At 42.9% G+C, this 19,373-nt stretch overlaps 1 long non-coding RNA gene across 3 annotated transcripts in view; it reads right to left on the bottom strand.

The window, feature by feature from the left end:
* Positions 1-19,373, bottom strand: part of LOC112109586 — a 46,892-nt gene that overhangs the window by 8,141 nt on the left and 19,378 nt on the right. Inside the window, exons 1-3 of one of the 3 annotated variants that reach the window (XR_002908323.2) lie at positions 7,326-7,734; positions 4,615-4,689; positions 3,712-3,805 (exon numbers count right to left, since the gene is read on the bottom strand). This is a non-coding gene — a long non-coding RNA (uncharacterized LOC112109586). Of the gene's footprint in view, positions 1-3,711; positions 3,806-4,614; positions 4,690-5,906; positions 5,947-7,325; positions 7,735-19,373 lie in introns of those variants that run through there. The other 2 variants (XR_002908325.3, XR_002908324.3) reach the window with 2 other exon arrangements.

Genomic DNA, 19,373 nt, shown 5'->3' with positions numbered 1-19,373 from the left:
CCAGTGACACATCACAGGTGCGATTTGAAAAGAGGCTACATCTAGCACTTTTGGAAACCAAGTAAATGGGAAAACTAACCAGGCACCAGTGGAATCTGAAATGGATTCTTGTGTGAAACGCCCTTATGCTTTCAGCCTACTTCTTCCACTTCATTCACTTTCTAAATAGTTTGCTAATTACCAAAGAACTGATACTGCAGTTAAATATAGTACATGTATTAACCAAACTTTGCCAAGCAGCCAATTTTCCTTGTACGGCAACTACAACATAGAAAAACTCTAGTTTTCTACATGTGGTCAGCTTCGGAACCGATTATTTCAGTAAGAGTCTATTGACAGCCCATATCAATAGGTATTAAAATATCAGTATACTTCTAATAGAGACAAGAAAGTAAATGGCTCCACCCACAACAACCCATAAAGCCTCCAGAAAGCAAACTAATACCAAAAACTCTTTCTTTGTGATTACACAATTATAGAAAATTTTAAGTAAGTTACGCTTCTCAGCTGAGCCAATAATTGATACAGATACTGTCTGAATCCTAGATCTCCCCGATGACAAATAACTAATTTAATTTAAAAATTAAGAATAAATTTTTCAAAAACATTTAAGAGACTAAGGAGCATACGACTCATTAAAAGTTAACAGGATTTAGACTCCTAAATCACCTAACTTTGGTTAATGCTGGCCTTAATCTAAATTATATCAAATGAGTCTAAAATTCTCTTGCTAACAGCAGTTGACCAACAAAGGTTCTCCCATCACCTTCAAAATCTATTTTTAAGAGAAATGCAACCTTTGATATGAATGTATTCATATTCAATTCTCACAATAGTTTTAATATTTAATGTATAGATTTCTAGATTCTGATATTTTACTTCATCTTTTCCCTTCAAGTTACTCCCTTTATTTATTTCCCTTTCCCACATCAGATTTCCATTTTAAACACGTTTCAAATGATCTAGTTCCAACAATGTAATTACAATTTTATTCATAAAACCTGGTTTCTTTCCACACATCTGGGTATCCATCAAACTTGAGTGGTAACCAGTATGCAACTGACAGTTTACTTAAGTATGATATATAAGGAGTTTATAGGACTAAAATGTGTATTTAAATGTGATCCAACAGTATATAGCATTCAACAGTATTTGTTTTATTCAGTGTTTTTAATTTCTCATTCAATCAGCCAATAGAGATTCCTCTGCAAAGCAACCTCAAATTTTATAAAGTGTTATATAACATATAAAGATAAGTTTGTTTGTCCAATTGAGTGTTTATGTCTATCACTTCCCTCTTCCAAGAAAACATCTAGCACTAGAGACTTCATAAAAGGTAACTAAACAAAGCTATGACGAAAGGTTGAACTTGAAAGTCCAATCTTAGACACTTCTAATAGTGTATCACATTATCTAGTTTCAGAGATCATTTTTGTTCTAGTTTAAACATCTTGTTATTTTCATGATGACTCTACTGGGCGATAAGTCATTTGGCTCTACTCAGGTTATAATGGCCCAGTCAAACACAGACATACCATAGTTCAATTACAAAGAAAGCAGATTTGAGAACATGAATGTTCTTTTAAAGTCAGTACAATTTTGGAAGAGGAAGCTAACATTTGGTAAGCAGACAGTTGTCAAAAGTGTCTACTGGATGAACTGAAAAAGAATGTTCCCAGACAATGGCTCCTCTCCCTAAGGGATGGCATACTATCAAACTCTAAAGGTGTCTTGTATGTCTAACGTGGTCTCTTTACTCTGCTGCAGTGCAGTCAAGGTGAGGCTCACTTGTTTTTAGATGTCATGTTTTCTGGTTAAATGCAACAGGGACTAAAATGATTCCAGAGCATAAACAAACTGTTTTATGGATTCCATGACACATTAATATGCTCTCAGGCGTCTTGAAGTGAGATCTTTCCTTGATTTCCTAGAGGTGTGAACTGAGTTGACTGAGGCCTATACACTGTATTTAAAGAACAGCTGCCAATATAGTAGATCAAAATATGTAAGATTTGAATTAAAGGGACAAGAAGTGAGGATCTAAATAACAGTCAAAATGATTAGAGAACATTAGAGACCATAGTTTTCACAATATATTCAGTACAAAGAATGCCATGGTCGTACAGGATGAGTTCAAGGTCATTAAGATCAAAGGATTCTTTCCCAAATGCCCTTATAAAAGTGTTTGTTAACCAAACCGGGTCAACCTATGATGTCTAACGTAGATTTGTATTTGTGAATAGGGCAACCACGACTGAAGATTTTGGATCTTAAAAAGGCTTGACCAAAGGAATAAAAATCATGAATTTCACAGATTAAGTGTAAGAATTATCATCAGGATTTGAGTGTACTGTTCTACCATAATTACAAGCCTGTTTTGGGCTCTCTCATTGGTAGATTATTTGAGACCTGGACTTCGTAGCATTCTGTTCCAATAGACTGAAGATTCACATCACATGTCACATGCATCTTTTCAAAGATACCAGATAATTTCTTATAAGGACTCCTAATTCTCAAGTTTCATATTTTACAATTACATGACTGACTTGTTAAATTTTACACAGCATCCTCATTCAAAATTTTGTTTTCCTGCAGTCTGCCTCCATTGTAAGCTATATGACCGCTTCTCTATATAAATTAATTTATTTGATTTGTGTGTCATACTGGCAAGAACTCTCGGTGTGGGTAAAAAGAAGACTAACTTTCAACTGCTACAAGCAGAGACACTTGAAAAGTTATATATCTGTATTTGAATAGTTAAAGCAATTAGCTGGAACAGGCTAAAATTTACCTCCAAGCTAGAATAGGTATCTGTACTCTATCAAGTGGGAGATCTTATGAGAATGGTGTTGATTTTTCCTAATTTTTAGTTTTATGTAAAACAGTTTTGGGGGTACACTGTAACATACATAATTCATTAAGATTCATTTTAGGATTCTCAGTTCATTTGAATCTCTTCATCAAGATGGTCTTAAGATTTAATGACTTGAATTTGTATATTAGTATGGTAACCTGTAAGAAGAAATCTGTGATTAATACAAGCACCAAGATAGATCAAGAATGCCGAGCTACATTTGAACCATGTTACCTTTTATCAATCTAAAAATGTCTCAAATTCAAAGGTAGTTGAAAATTAGTCTACTTAAGTTCTAGAAATAACAAGGTATCTAACACTACTAGTGCTTTGGCTTCTCATTTTTATAGCAGTAGGATTTTAGATGGTAAAACATCCAAAAGGATTTTTTTAAATGAAGTGCATGAAAGCCCAAACAGAAAAAACTTGAAATATGATCATGAAGTAATGAATTCAGGAACAATGCATTCCTGAAGTTTAACTCAAACTTTATATATACACTTATGTGCTGCTGCATATGGAGAAACGTAGAAATATCTGCCTTGAGTTTCTAAATTCTTTACTTTTAATTTACGTTACTATGCAATATATTTTAGATGGTACAGATCCATCTCCTTTTACTGAATGGACTGTCCCATAATCTTGAGAAAAGATTGTATTTAGAGGTCACGTCAAGAATATTATGAACTGTATTTAGTATGCACTAAAATTTGAATGCAAATCCTGAGCAAGACACCATTCATTTACTGTGCTAAGTACCCTTTAATGCCTTAAACAAATGCCACAGCATAAGTTTAATGCTTATTTGCTGAAAAAGTGAATTTTAAGAGATTAACAGAATCACTAATATTACGTACCTGATATGAACACTATAGAATTTTGAACGTTTCCTTTTATTCCAGGTTTAATAGATCAGCCACTGCAGCCAAGAAACAGTACCCAGGTACAATCCTTTAAAAAAGGAACAAAGAAGTTTGTTTAAAAGATCAAAAGCTATCCAAAAGATTCCACCTACACTTCCGCCACAGGACTATCTAAATGTATTAGTATATTTCTTTAAACACAACTTTCTAGTGATTGCATATTAAAGTTCTCATCTAAAGTATAAAACAAGCACATGGAAAGTAACATCATGGTACAAAATTAGAAATAATAAATGTAAATAAATTCTTTAAAGAACCTTAAACGTTCAGGCTCTTCAAAAAAACAGCTAGGCCCCCGAGACACTTCTTGTAATTAGCGTGTACGTTGGTTATTCAGTTTTTGATGCCATGTTTAAAATCTACAATATGCCTAGGTGAACTTGTTTTTATTTAACTTTAGAATGCAGAATACAAATGACCTACAAAATTCAGTACATTTTTTCACTTAGGAAAATTGGGTAAATGAAATAGGAAGTTTTCGAAGTAAAGTGATGAGCTTTTTCACCAAAATTCAGTCAAGATTGTTATAGATTAATTCATCTTTTAAGCTATTAGAACAAAATTAATTTGACAGAATAGCTATCAAGCACACGTTACATGAAATTTTAAAAATGGGGCATTTTTGCATCTTATACCTACATTAAAACATACCCTTTAAAATCCAGATAATTTTGTAGTGTACCCCATTCAATTTAAGAATAAGACTTGCAAAACAAAGGTCACTTTTACCTTTCCTAGTAAAGCACAGCAGTAGACAATTAAACAAACCCCCAAGAACGAGAAAGTAACTGAAAGTGGTAATGATGCTGTGTAAAATTTAGAACAACCCATTCTTACCTAAAATATTAGATCTCTACAATCCGTCTGGAAGCCAGTCAGCCATCAAGTAGGTAAACATTTATGGAGTTCTATCTTTAAAGAAAAGAAACACAAATGTTACTGTTTTGCTTTTAAAAAGGTTGTAAAAAATTACTTGTACAAATATAAAAAGAACAGCAATTTTTAAGAGTACTGAGTTAAGACTAAATCAAGACAGCATTGGCCATATATATTACTATAATCTCTGGCAACAAAAATATTGGTGTTTTTACATCTGAACACACTGGTGATGGGGTGGGATTATGAAACATCACATGCACAGTCCATATTTTTTTGCATGAAACGAGGTAAACTGCCTGCCCCCTACCATTATTTTTATTTTTACCATTACCAGACCATTAACCATAAAGATGAAATCAAAACTGTAAACAGCATATATTTCATAAAGCAAAAGCAAGTAGTGTTTTTTGTAGTTTCCCTCAATCCTTTCTTTTACTCCATAAAATGCAAAAGCCCTTAAAAAATTTAGCAATGCAAAGTTTAATAAAATCCCCACAAACTATGATGTTAAAATGGCTGTCATCATCTTCTGTGAATTTTTAGCCACAAGTTATTTGATCTCTCCAAGTGAGATATCAGCTTTTCCCTTTAGAGTACAGTTTTTAAAACTTGCAGCATCTTTGACCTTTAATCAGTCCCCAAACATTGCTCTTTAACACTATAAGCACCGCCAAGTTTGCCTTTCCTCAAAAGGCTTAACTTAACTGGTTGGCAGTTATTCGTCCCCAATATTCCCCAGCCTAGTAAAAGCTTCACAGATAATTCTATGAAAAGTCAGTACTTTAAATTCATACATAATATTACACACTGAGGACTCCTACGTGTAAATTCAATTCTCAGTACCTGCTAATATAAACGGAATGCAAATCCTTTAAAGTAAAAAAAAAAAAAAAAACGATTTAGGAAAGAAGGACAATTTTGTTTTCAAAACCAATTTAACTATTGAAGCTGAAACAGCATTTGAAGGAAACAAAGCACTCAAGCTTTTTTAAAAAAAATCATTTATTAATGTGCTAAAAATACAGCAGTCACCTAGAACTTTCTTTTCAGCAAACTGTGTCATAGCCTAATACTGCAGAGATGTAACTGTAGTTATAAAACCATTACAATTCAAATCTAAAATGAAGATACACAAACTTGTGTGCAAGATTAACACAATGTTTTTAAACATATTAAAATTTCTAAAAAGTCAGCTTTCATTCTCATAATACCCAATTCACACAAGGGATATCATGAAACTGTAGATTTACCTTTCAACTGTTTTATTTGAAAAAGAGCACAAGACTTTAAAAATCTTCTATGACTCAACACTAGATAAATTGCAACAAATATGGCTACATACCATCTCCAATTAATACAAGAGCTACTTTATTTACCTTGTAATATTCTACAGTAACTTTTTATAGATCTGGTATTTGAACATTATCCTAAAACATATGAGTAATCATTAAATGTGAGCCAATGTGAAGCAAACACTAAATGGTCCATTTAAACTTTTCCTTTTAAAGGTGTTTAATAATGGTCATCACACAAGTTCTGAATTATAAAAACAGTTACACTTGAACAATGATCAAAATGCTATGCAAATAACTGCAGCCTGGGTAGCAGAAAAATGCACACATTAAATACCAAACACAGAATATGACACCTTAGCAAATGCTTTTTTTAAGTAACTACATTTCTCAGTGTCATTTACAATTAGTTACTTTCACATATTATTCATTTTTAAGTAACCAATTTTCCTCCCGCAGAACAGTCTAATTCACCATTGTAATTTTTTTTTAAACTTTAAACTGTAGAGTTGGCATAAACAAGGCTGTTTTAGAAAATGTCTAAGTTTATATAATGTCATTTTAACCACACGACTATATTGCACTTAAATCTCAGACTTTTGTTTAAAGCTCTGTCTCCAAACTATTTTTTTAGATCAATTAAAATTTTAATTAATCGTTTCAGTAAAGTACTGAAGCAGTCTTCTGCAGCCTGCTTTCGCTCACTGGTGCGGAAGGAGTTAAAAGCCAACACCCCACAAAAAAAACAAGTTTTATTTTTAAGAAACAGACATGGCGCCTTTGTTCTTACAAACTAGGGAGACTGATCCCCTTTTCAGCAGCAAGGGGCAACAAATGCTCTTTACAGAACTATTTGAAGACCGTGGGACTGGGGGCTAAACATACAGTAAAGTCTACAGCCCCCACTACTCTTTAGTGTTGCATTGGAGTTAGTAACTGGTCTGCAGATGCCCCCTTGCCATGGTGCACTGGAGACGGACTGGGCTGCGCCCCCGCTCCAGTAGAGCCGCACTGGGGCCCAGGGACTGGTCTACAGCCTCCCCCCCTTAGTACTCCATGTGGAGACTAGGGGCCGGGGCCCCCTTAGTCCTGCACGGGAGGGGAGCTCTGCATACAGAGCACCGCTCGGTGTCTTTAGGGAGCTCGCAGAGGTGGGCTCCCTCCGGCTCTGCAGCACCCCGCGGCCCCCCAGCGCGAGAGACGCCCCCCTCAGTGCAAGGGGTTGCAGCGCTGGAGGGTGCTCGCTCCCGGCTCTCCGAGCCTACGGCGGGGGGAGGGGGGTGCAAGGATTCTCCCCTCCCCCTCCCGGCTCCAAGGACATTTTGTTTTTCCTCCCAAGGACAAAGAACAATGCGGCGAAGAGACGGAACCACTCACCAGCAATGCGGAGACCGGCGGCGGGCCGGGGTGCGGAGAGCCGTTCCCCTCCTCACCCTGCCTGCGGCGGCGTCCGGCTCGCCGCCCGCCCGCCCGCGGAGTTCGAGGCGCCGACGGAGTTTCGGAGCCCGGCGCCATCGCCCTCCGCCTGTCCGCAGCCCCGTACGGAGCTCGGCTCGCCGCTCTCCGTCTGCCCGGAACCCCTGAGTGCCGGGCCCGAAGTGGCCCGCGAGGCCGGTGCCCAGGTGCCTCCCCAACTCCGGCGAACCGAGCGGCGGCCGAACCACCTGAGAGCCCGGTTGCGGCTGCCTCCCCGGCCATCTTGTGCGGTGTGTGTGAGAGAGAGTCTGTCTCTCCCGTCTTCTCTCAACTCCTTCCTCCCCTCCCCCCGCACAACATGGCCGCCAGAGTCAGTACTCACTGCGGCGGGGAAGGGGCTGGGCCTGCGCTTCTACCCCCTGCCTACCGCTCACCCCCCCTTCCTGCCTTCTGCGCGTGCGCCAACCACTGCTCTCTACTGGCCGCGCTGCTCCCTCCCCTCCGGGCCCAGCGCGCGCCGATTCCATTGGCCGCGCTCCTCCTTCCTTCCTCCTCCCATCCTGGGCCCGCGCGCAACTCAGCCGCCGCTTCCTATTGGGCGCGCTTCTTACTGGTCTTTCCACCCCCACCCGCTCCACCGCAACCTCAACGGTCGCAGCACAGTATGGTGAGCGCGAGCCGCGTCTGCCACTCCCTATTGGCTCCGCTCCTTCTCTCGCTCCCCCTCCCATCACCCACGGCCTCGCGCGAGTCCTGCGCCCCTCTCTGAATCCATATATAGACTCTGCTTGGGGGAAGGGAGGGGGGAGGAGCATGTGAACAGTTGTGAGTGGTCGGCCTGCGAGGCGCTGTGAACGCAGGGGTCAATGTTATCGGCTAAAAAACACCTCCGGTCCCCCCCACCTCGGTCATCGCCACGAAACCATCTCCTGGCCTGGCCCAGCACAGCCATCGCCCCCTACTCCAGCCAGCGCCACAAAACCACCTCATGCCCCAACCTGAGCATCTCCCTGCGGCCTGGCCAGTGCCAGGAAACCACCTCACTCCCTGGCCCAGCCATCACTCTCTACCCCAGTCAGTGCCACCAAAATCACCTCACGCCCCAGGCGTTGCCCCCTACCTTGGCCAGTGCCATTGGAACCACCTCGGGCATCACTCCCTACCCCAGCCAGTGTCACCAAAACCACCTCATGCCCCACCCCAAGCATCACTCTGTACCCTGGCCAGTGCCATCAGAACTACCTTGTGCCCCAGGCTGGGCATCACCTCCTACTCCAGCCAGTGCCTCTGAAACCATCTCCTGGCCCAGCCCGGCCCACGCATTAACCACAACCACAGCCATTACTACTGAAACCACCTCATGCCCCAGCCTGGGTATCACTCCCTACCCTGGCCTGGCCAGTACCACCAAAACCATCTTGTGCCCCAGGCATCGCCCTCTACCCCGCCCAGTGCCACAGGAACCTCAGCCACCTCACATGCCAGGCATTGTCCCCTACCATGGCCAGTGTCACCAAAACCACAAGTGCCAGCCCAGCCCAGGTATTGCCCCCTACCCTAGCCAATGCCACTGAAACCACCTCACGCCCCAGCCCAGGCATCACCCTGTACCCCAGCCTGTGCCATTGAAAAACCACTTTGTGCCAGACATCACGTCCTATCCCAACCAATGCCACTGAATCCATATCCCAGCCCGACCCAGGCTTCATCTACCCTGGCCAGTGTCACCAAAACCACCTTGCGCGACAGCCCAGGCATTGCCCCATCCTGGCCACTGCCACTAATACCGCCTCATGCCCTGCCCCAGGCATCACCCCCTACCCCAGCCAGAACCAACTCAGGCCCCAGGCATTGGCCAGTGCCACCAAAACCACCGCTCACCCCAACCCAGCCTGGCCATTACCCCCTACCCTCACCATTGCCACCAAAACCATCTTGTGTCCTTTCCCGGCCTGAGTATCACTCCCCCTCCCCCAGAATTTGGTCCATGGATATTCTCACTATTTTGCATTTGAGTAGCTTTGTCCCTTATCTTGTGTGGGTGCCCTCTGTGTTGTGAACTTTACTCTTTCATTTCTTATTTATTCCTAAATCACCTCCAAAGACTTTACAAATGAAAGAAAATTAACTTAAAAAAATTAAAAGAGCTTCTTTGCTCTTCACCTCAAAAAATGTCTACACTAATTAACCACTGTTCTCCGTGGTACCAGATGACTGAACAAGGAGTAATGGTCTCAAGTTGCAGTGAGGGAGGTTTAGGTTGGATATTAGGCAAAAACTTTTTCACTAGGAGGGTGGAGAAGCACTGGAATGGGTTACCTAGGGAGGTGGTGGAATCTCCTTCCTTAGAGGTTTTTAAGATCAAGCTTGACAAAGCCCTGGGTGGGATGATTTAGTTGGGGATTAGTCCTGCTTTGAGCAGGGGGGTGGACTAGATGACCTCCTGAGGTCCCTTCCAACCCTGATATTCTATGATTCTATATTTCCATCCGTATTGCAAACTATTCCCATTTCCCTAATGTAAGCACAGTATTGACAGTCGCAAGTGTTCAACAATTATAAATCCAGCCCCTCAGTATCATGAGATTGTTTTAAAAATCATGAAATTAAAAAGCACCCAGGATTTTTTTTATTTGCCCTCTTATTTTTGACCCTTTCGGGGTACATATGCATTATATTTTCAAGTTACTGTGAGAGCTGGAAATGTACTTTTTTAATGGAAGCTGAGATTCTCATGTATGCATGTGACTCTAGGAGCTGAGGTTTTAAGAAAACCATAAAATGTCACAAGAATGTGGATAAAATCATGAGTTGACAACATGGAAAACGGGAAGGGCCAGATCCTCCACCTGTGTAATTGGTTAGTGAAATGTCCCATTTCACATATACTCAGCACCTTCATTTTGAAGTGCAATTGGCCAAGATGGCTGTCTGTCGTTTACTCCCAATTCTGATATCAGCTCTTGATGTCTAAAAAGTGGTAGCTGGGGCTCTCCCTTTCATCTGGCTGGAGATGGGCAGACCTTACATTGAAGCAGCTGGTTAGGAAATCGGTGCTCCCCCCACCATTCTCCCCCAACATGCCTGGCTCATTCTGTGGCCAAGTGTTATGCAAATCAGACTAGAAGATCACAATGATCTCTTCTGGCCTTACAATCTTGCTGCGTCCAGATTACTTTCCCTTTAAATTCCTCTTCTGTGGCCTTGTGTTTTTTTAAATCTCCCATCCATCACCATGTTTCTGTGCTTCTGTCTTCCTGGAAGACAAACAGCAATAATCAAGTGAGTAATCACCCAGCCAGTCCTAACAATGGAAGCCTAAATCCTGGCCTTCAACTGAGATTGGTCTTCCCTCTACCTCTCACATACACACGTCTGTTTAATTAGCCATTCCTCTATCTGCCCGATTCGACACACACCTGTATTCAGCTATTCCTCTGCGCACCCACTACACCTGGACTTAGCTACCTCTTCTTCAACATATGCATCCCCACATCACACAGTACTCAGTTACATCTACGTTCAACTACCCTGTCCACTGATATCTCCCCTCAAGTGGGTTGCTGTACTGCTATCTCCTCACTGCGTCACGATGTTTCCCTTTACCAGGCATGAAATATCAGAAAATATATAAGCATGCTGTAATGAGCATGTACTGCCCAGTTTGTTTGACATACAGGGCTTTTTCTTTCTTTTCTTTGTGCTTTTTCAGCCATTTAAAATTGTTTCAAGTTCTGTCACATTCACAAAGTGAGATGGCTCATCCTCCATTTTGTGTAAGGAGGATGTAACAAGAACACCACCAATGCTAAAGAAGATTATGGAAGGTTCTGGGGGGATGGGGGGGCAGTGGGGAGAGGGTTGTAGGGCCTTGAGATTTCGTTGCTTTTAATGGTACCCCAGCGATTCTATGACAGTGGAATCTTGGGCAGTTGGAGGCCAACTGTGACTTCTTAAATATCGGGCTCCTTAAACCTAGGAGCAGGAGGAATCTGGTTGGCTGAGAGGGCGTCAGGTCACTCTTCACTAACAGGTCTTTGAGGATGGAAAGATTCTGATCTGAGAGGAGTATTTTCTTCTGAGCAGATTGGATGGGCAGCACCTCAGGGGTGACAGAGGGAAGCAAGATGGGGTTCTTTCTTGAAAGAGGGAAAGGGCAGGGTGGAACGGTTTGCTCTATAGGTGAAAGAGAGTCAGATGTGCTCCCTGGTTGGGATAGAAGAGTGGATATTTTATTACTGCTTCTTGGTGGGAGAATTTAGCAGCAGGACTGTTCTTTACAGATAGAAGAGTAGAAAGCCAGCTGTCTGGTGAACATGGAGGGCAGAAAGTCTGCGCTGTGGTTTTGCAAACCAGGGCCCAAATTCTGCAAACATTAGTGCCACTGAACTCAATGGAACTTCTCGTGTGCGTGTAGTTATTCATATCTGAAAGTGTTTGCAGGGTTGCAACCTAGATGTTTACTTTCTGGTAGAACATCAATAGGAAAGGAAAAGAAAAGACAACAGGCTAGAAAATATCCAGGCTAAAACAAGAATAAAACAAAAATAGGGCACAGACAAGAGTTGTTATTTACATATTTATTTGTAACCAGGTTTAAGGGATGCAACATCCCACTAAGACTTATGACAGGAATTCTAGGATTCATCTTCTAGTATCTCTCATTTCCATTATTTATTTTGGGGCATTTTGGTACTTCCTAGAAAATTGTTTATTATACATTTATTTAAATTGTGATGGCATTACAGTAAATTTGAGCAACTGAGGTGCAAACATTTTAAAAATTCACAAAAGTTTACATTTCCACATTTGCAACCATAAAAAAAAGCCACGTACCACATTGCTGCTACATGTGACCAAAAACTGAACTACAGAAAGCATGAACAGGAAGTGATACAGGCTATAACTTGTAACTTACAGTGGATGGCAAGAATGAGACATAAATTCCACTGAAACTTCCTTAAAGTATGACACTTTTCTTTCAGAGTTAATTTTTAAAATAAATTATTGAAAAATTACAGTTGATGTTTTATAAGTTGTTTTAGATTTAAACTGAAAAGCAGAAACCCTAAAATTAAGTGAGGAAAGAACAATTATTTATTTATTTGATTATTAGTTCCTTGATTCTCTGTGCCAGCCCTGGTGCACGTTACGGCATCTTGGGGGCTGCTCTAACTTGCACTAGCTGCATACAATCTCTGTTTCATGTATTGCATGCTGGGTAATAACATAAGAGAACTCCATGTTTCTAAAACCACACTGGCTCTTTATTAAGAGAACTATTTACAGACCAGCTGCAAGTGTAGTCAGCAATCAAGTCATGCAAACAGACTGACTTCCTGGTGTCCTCTCCAAATTCTTCCCTCCTGCAACTGGTGCTCTTTCCTCCAAGTTCCATGTAGATTGTTACCTCTTTCCTTTTAATTTGTTGTTATTGTGTCGTTTGTGCCAGTGTTTGCTGACTTGCTGGGGACAGAGGTTACTAACAAATAGCCCACCCTAGGGATATGGCCTTTACTGCCAGGCCATCGTGCAGCAGAATTTCAGTGGCATTTTAGAGACAGTCCACTATGTCAATGTGGGCAACCACAAACCATGACACATATTGTTGAGGACTGCAAAATGACTCCACTTACTGGAGGTCTTTGTGCCTTGAACATCGTTGATAAGAAAGCTGTGGCTTGGCTTGATCGGATTGCATAAGCCAAATAAATAAGGGCTCATAGTCCTTCAAGTATGCTGCTCTTTGAACCAGTCTCCAATTTCTTGTTTGTGTTATCACTGGGTGGGAGGATGGGGAGGAGAGTTGCTTCCAGCCTGTGGCTGTCTTCATTCTGCTGGGGTGGCTTCCTGTTGGTCCTCTGTATTGCTCATAAACCTTGTTTCTTCTAATTCCTACATTAGGCCAGCTGATGCTTGAAGCTCTTTCTAAGTCCTCCTGGTCCTGGCCTTGCCCCATGTGTCTGGGAATGCTGACTGTCAGTCGCTTCTTACACAGGTTTCTTCAGTTTTGTCTCCACCACTGTCCTGGGTCTGTCGCTACCTCATATGATCTGTATCCCACTGATGCTTGGACAATTGCCTTTTACCACTGCTTTGTGTGGCTATGTGCTGTTTGGACTCTGACCTGCTCACCTGTGCTCACTTGGCTCATTTGTTGTAGCGAGACACCTGCTTAGCTTGGCATTTTCTTAATAGCTTCTGTGTAATGTCCATCAGCCCTCCACTGGGTTCCAACAGTCTATCCCAGCGATCGGCAACCTTTGGCATGCGGCCCATCGCAGCGCCGACTGGCTGCAGTTCGCCACTCCAGGCCAATAGGGGCTGCAGGAAGCAGTGCGGGCTGAGGGATGTGCTGGCCGCTGCTTCCCGCAGCCCCCATTGGCCTGGAGCGGCGATCCGTGGGCAGTGGGAGCCGCGATCGGTCGAACCTGCAGACGTGGCAGGTAAACAAACCAACCCGGCCCGCTGGGGGCTTACCCTGACAGGCTGCGTGCCAAAGGTTGCCGATCCCTGGTCTATCCCATAATGGGAAGCAGAGTTTTGGTTCTCTGGCCCGTCACTCCCAATGCTGGACTACTATCTAGTGCCTGGGAGGATATATTGTGATGGTCCAACATCACAGTAGGGATCTCTTCCTGTCTATTTTGCCTTTGTCATAAGTATCTTGGCTGTCTTTACCGTTGACTCTGCTTTCCTGTCGGACCCCTTCACATCCTTTGGTCTGGACATTTCCTTAACAGTGCTCAGATTTTCAGGTTCCAGTCAGAAGTCTGTCAGAAGTCACCAGATGTCCAGTGTAGGGGATCTGTAAATGAGTGGCCTCATCCTGGACCCCCTCCCCCCCGTGTGGCCTTGGGACACTCCTGCAAGTGGCCCCTCACCTCAGTTTCCCCTTTGGGTCCCCAGTAATTCCATATGAGTTTATCCTCCAGTCCATCATAGTTTATTAACAATATAGTGCAAATATAGTGCAAAAGTCCATAACCAAAAATCCCAAAACATAGTCCATATTACCCCCAGTGTGTGTGGTCTTTAAAACCCTTTCTTGTATGTGGCATTCACTACTTCATTGCCAGTGTTTGACCCTAATACAGATCTTCTTAACACATTGGCTGCTGTTCATCCAGTAGGTTGACTCAAAAGAAGACATCTTCAAAGAGCAACTGAATTTGCCTCCCTTGCTGGTATATCAACGTGACCAAATTGAAGTGCCCATATGCGCCTGTTGCTCTGTGGAGGGCTATCAGTATGTATGCCGCTGTAATGTGTTTGAGGGGATCCCTCCTATATGTGTGCACAGGAGGAGAAGTACAACTGCAGAATAGGTCAGAAGGACCATCTGCTGCTATCTCATCGCATCCAGTGCAGTTATCAAAGTGGAAGATTCCCTGAAAAGAGTAACCTATAGCATGAATGGACAATATTGTGCAGCAACTAATTAAACAAGTTATAACTGTTGGGGAAACTAGACATGCAGTCACCACTCCAAACTTCATTTTAAACTTGTATTAAAACACTATGATTTGGCAGACAGTTGTCACTCCAGTTTCCATTTTCGGAACATTGCCATAATGAACAGTCATTCAGACTGTGGCTGTGTACCCGATAAGTTACATAAAGATGGAGTATGGAGGATCCAATAAAGTTTCCTATTTTTCAGGTTCATCAAGCCCCTGAAAGGGTATAAACTAAATCAGGAGCTACTCTTTGATGTGTTCCACCAAATTTCCCTTCCATCTTTATTTCTAATGGCCTCCACAATGTAACGTAAGTACACAAAATGGAAGGTTGTAAATATGAACAATGCAGAAAGCCATTTTATTCTACTTATTTTAGCCTTATACTTATGTATCCGCCAGTTGTCTGTATTAACTAAAGCTCATATGTGTGTGTTCCACCAATTTTATCTTCTTAATTAACTCTAAATAGCTGCCTGAAAAAGAACCTGTGACAAGTGCATATTGTACTCCAATAAATCATAAATTATATTAATTTATCAGGCTATACCAGCTTCATTTTCACCACACCTGGACTCTATCAGTCCTCCTCTGCTCCCCGGCCTCTGAGGCCAGGCATTCACACCTAGCAGTACTTGCCAAAAGGTGTGGCAAAGATTGTCCAGTGGCTAAATGGCTCATGTAGCTCAAGATGCCAGAACCCATTCCTGACATCACAAACATTGAACACTTTTGCTGTGGATAAATTAGATGTCTCCAGTCATTAGTAATGGGTAGTGACTTCTTTTCAATGCTCTGTTAAGTGGTTTTGGGTCAATGCAGCTCCTCAGTTTAACTGAAGGTTTTCTCACCACTGCTAGGCTGCTGATCCACTGTGCTAGTTTCAACTATTCTGGAAGTGACGGTCAGTACGTCCCTCGGCCCGCGCCACTTTCTGCAGCTCCCATTGACCTGGAGCAGCAAACCGCGGCCAGTGGGAGCCGTGATCGGCCAGACCTGCGGACGCGGCAGGTAAACAAACCAGCCCGGCCCGCCAGGGGCTTTCCCTACACAAGCAGCGTCCCAAGTTTGGGAAACACTGGTCTAGTGGAACCAAGTATTTTGGTAGTCTCATGGGCTGCACATGGGTGTCTATTTCTAACTTCATCTTGATGTCTATCTCCCTGAAATATGTCCATAGATTCTCTTAGAATGTTGGACAGGGCCCATGGTGACCTTTCTCCTTCCTCTCTCACATTGGGGGTATTCTGGTGTACTGTGATCAGATCCCTGGCTTGCACTCCTCTGCTGCCCTACAGTGGGTGGTACTGCTGTGTGTAATCTACTACTATAAAATCCAAATGATAATCTCTATTGTTTTTTGGGGGGGTTAATGACAGCCCACTGGCCTCAGAATAGTTTTATTGTACATCACCAGCATTTGGTCACATTTCTCAAGCCTAATATTACTGCTTATCAGTGTTGCTGGGATTATGCTGTAGTTGGCTCCACAATCCAGCTGGAATCAAACTGATCATTGTTTTGATGGCATAGTTGCAAATACGACAGTTGAATGGCTGGCAGCCTTCTTTTGCAGTGCCTGTACATTGAGAGGCTTTGGATCTGCTAGAGCAGGGATCGGCAACCTTTGGACCGCAGCCCGCCAGGGAAAGCCGCTGGCGGGCCAGGCCGATTTGTTTATCTTCCGCGTCCACAGGTTCGGCCGATCGCAGCTCCCACTGGCCACGGTTTGCCGTCCCAGGCCAACGGGGGCTGCGGGAAGCAGCGCTGGCTGAGGGATGTGCTGGCTGCCCTTCCCGCAGCCCCCATTGGCCTGGGACGGCAAACCGCGGCCAGTGGGAGCTGCGATCGGCCAAACCTGCAGACGTTGCAGGTAAACAAACTGGCCCGGCCCGCCAGCGGCTTTCCCTGGTGGGCCGCGTGTCAGAGGTTGTCGATCCCTGTGCTAGAGTCACACTGCAGACATTCTCCTTTTCATTGGATGTCTCTACGTCCTCAGTCACTTCATTCACTGCTGCTTTTTTCTTTCTAAGGTAGCTGCGGCATTGGGATACAAAGTGGTTCTGTTTCCAACACCCCTTGCATTGTTACACATAGGCTGGGCATTTTTCTTTCTGTCTCTGATGTTGCTTTCCACAGCATATACATTGAACCATGATGCCTGCATTCTCAATCACTTTGCCTCTCTCCTGTATCCTGGGTTCCTTTACCTTGAGTCTGTGTACTTCTTACATACTAGTGACTGATGTTATTTTGATCCTTTCCCTGGCAGTTCAGCTTAGGATGACCCAATTGGGTCACATGGGGGGGAGGGTCCACCGGCGGAGCAAAACACACACAAAAAAGCCAGCGGAAATATTGGTACAAATTGCTGGACAAACACCTAAATATCGGGACGGTCCCGATTTTATCGGGACGTCTGGTCACCCTAGTTCAGCTGCCCTTGCTATTTGGAGGCATTTCTTTAAGGTTAGATCTGTTTCTCTCAAGAATCTCTCCCATAAATTGGAATTACATGTCCCGCAAAAAAATCCTGTCTTTAATTAGGTAATCTTTAATGTCTCTAGAGTTACATATGGATGGCAGAGTTCTCAGCTCTGTAGCATAAATATCTATTCCTCTTCTGCTTCTTCGTTTTGGGTAAAAAAAAAACAGTATCTCACTACAGTTTAATTCTGTCAGGGACCACAGTACTCTAACAGCTTTATCAGCTGTTCTGGTGTTTCAGGCATTACTCTGGGCAACAGCATCTTACTCACATCTCATTTTTCTCTCCCCACCCCCGTCAGAAAAGCTTTACCTTCATTTTTTATCTTTATTCCCCATGCAGAAAATGTTTAAAAGTAACTCAGTTCTTAGCAAGAGAAAAGCTATGATACATTTTTTTATGCTGTATATTTATTTAGTTTTAGTTTTATTTTGTCTTGCATTTGACTGTTTTTTTCAGGTAGTGTATAAATATGCTACACCCTAACCAAATTAAAGTGATGAAGCTTGAACAAATGCACAAAAAAGTGAGTTGATGGGCCTGATTTACTACTCTATCACACCAATGTTACTCCATTGACTTCAGTGAAATTACTTCCAATTTACACCAGTGTAACTGAGGGAATAATCAGGCTCATGGTGTAAACTTCTCCATTCATTTTGAAACTTCTGTAAGAAATAATCCTACTTTGGCGGGAAGTTTGATTTTGTGGCCCAAATATTGCTCACTGTACTCAAATGAGCAGTCCCACTGGAAACAGTGGCATGTGTAAGAGAATCAGAATTTGTCTCAATAGCTTTAATTTCTCTTATATTATGTGTAATTTTTGTCAGTGGACCAAAACCAAAACTCAAGACCTGCATGTTCTTTAACTTGGGGAGTTCAAGATTCACATCTGTTCTGAACTTTCATAGAGTTTGGGAAGATGGGATTCAGAATTTGTTTTAGCCTCTATACAGTTTGAAAGCTCTTCTGGGCAGAGACCATGTCTTCTGTGTGTGACAGTCTAGTTCAGAGATCGTCAATTACCCTGGCGGGCCGGGCCGGTTTGTTTACCTGCCGCATCCGCAGGTTTGGCCGATCGTGGCTCCCAGTGGCCGCGGTTCGCCGCTCCGGGCCAATGGGGGCTGCGGGAAGCAGCGCGGGCTGAGGGATGTGCTGGCTGCCGCTTCCCGCAGCCCCCATTGGCCTGGAGCGGCAAACCGCGGCCAGTGGGAGCCGCGATTGGCCGAACCTGCGGATGCGGCAGGTAAACAAACCGGCATGCCAAAGGTTGCTGATCCCTGGTCTAGTTCAACAGGGCTCTGATCCTGACTGAAGCCTCTAAGCACTGCCATAATATACATAAATAATAATAACAACAGTAAAGTTCAAAGTAATACTCAGATCTGTGTTGGGATTCCGATCCAGGCATTTGGTTCAGCCCAAATATCAGTAAGGCAAATACAAAAACACAGAAACTCACTAAGAATGTATATTTTTGTATAATATTTGTAAAATAAGGGAAATGACTTTTTTATTTTTATATTTTTAACACTGAAAACCAAGACCCTGCTAATATGGTGAATTTACTAATATTTTTATTGTGCTCCTATTTGGAATTATAAACCTTTATAGCGACAACAAAGGCTTGGCTTTCAAGAATAATCAGAAACACATTCTCATCAGGCAAATGCTGTTGGTGAACATGTGGTGGGGGGGGGACTTTTTCAGTCTGCTAAACCAAACTTCAGTGGTTTTGCAGTTTATTCAAAATGAAACTATTTAGCCTATGCAGCTCTGACTTTTCATATTCCCATTTTCAAGAAAAAAAAGCATTAGCAAATGAAAGTACACCTCTACCTCGATACAACGCTGTCCTCGGGAGCCAAAAAAATCTTACCGCGTTATAGGTGAAACTGCGTTAGATCGAACTTGCTTTGATCCGCTGGAGTGCACAGCCCTGCCCCCCGGAGCACTGCTTTACCGCGTTATATCTGAATTCGTGTTATATCGGGTCACGTTATATTGGGGTAGAGGTGTAATAAAGTGTACCTGAAGTGAAAAAGGGGCCAAGAAGTT

Source organism: Terrapene carolina, unplaced genomic scaffold (assembly GCF_002925995.2).
Source record: "Terrapene carolina triunguis isolate 2854851 unplaced genomic scaffold, T_m_triunguis-2.0 Scaffold67, whole genome shotgun sequence".
Taxonomy (NCBI): domain Eukaryota; kingdom Metazoa; phylum Chordata; order Testudines; family Emydidae; genus Terrapene; species Terrapene triunguis.
The sequence above is the reverse complement of the archived record's forward strand: the minus strand, read 5'-3'. Positions and strand labels throughout refer to the sequence as shown.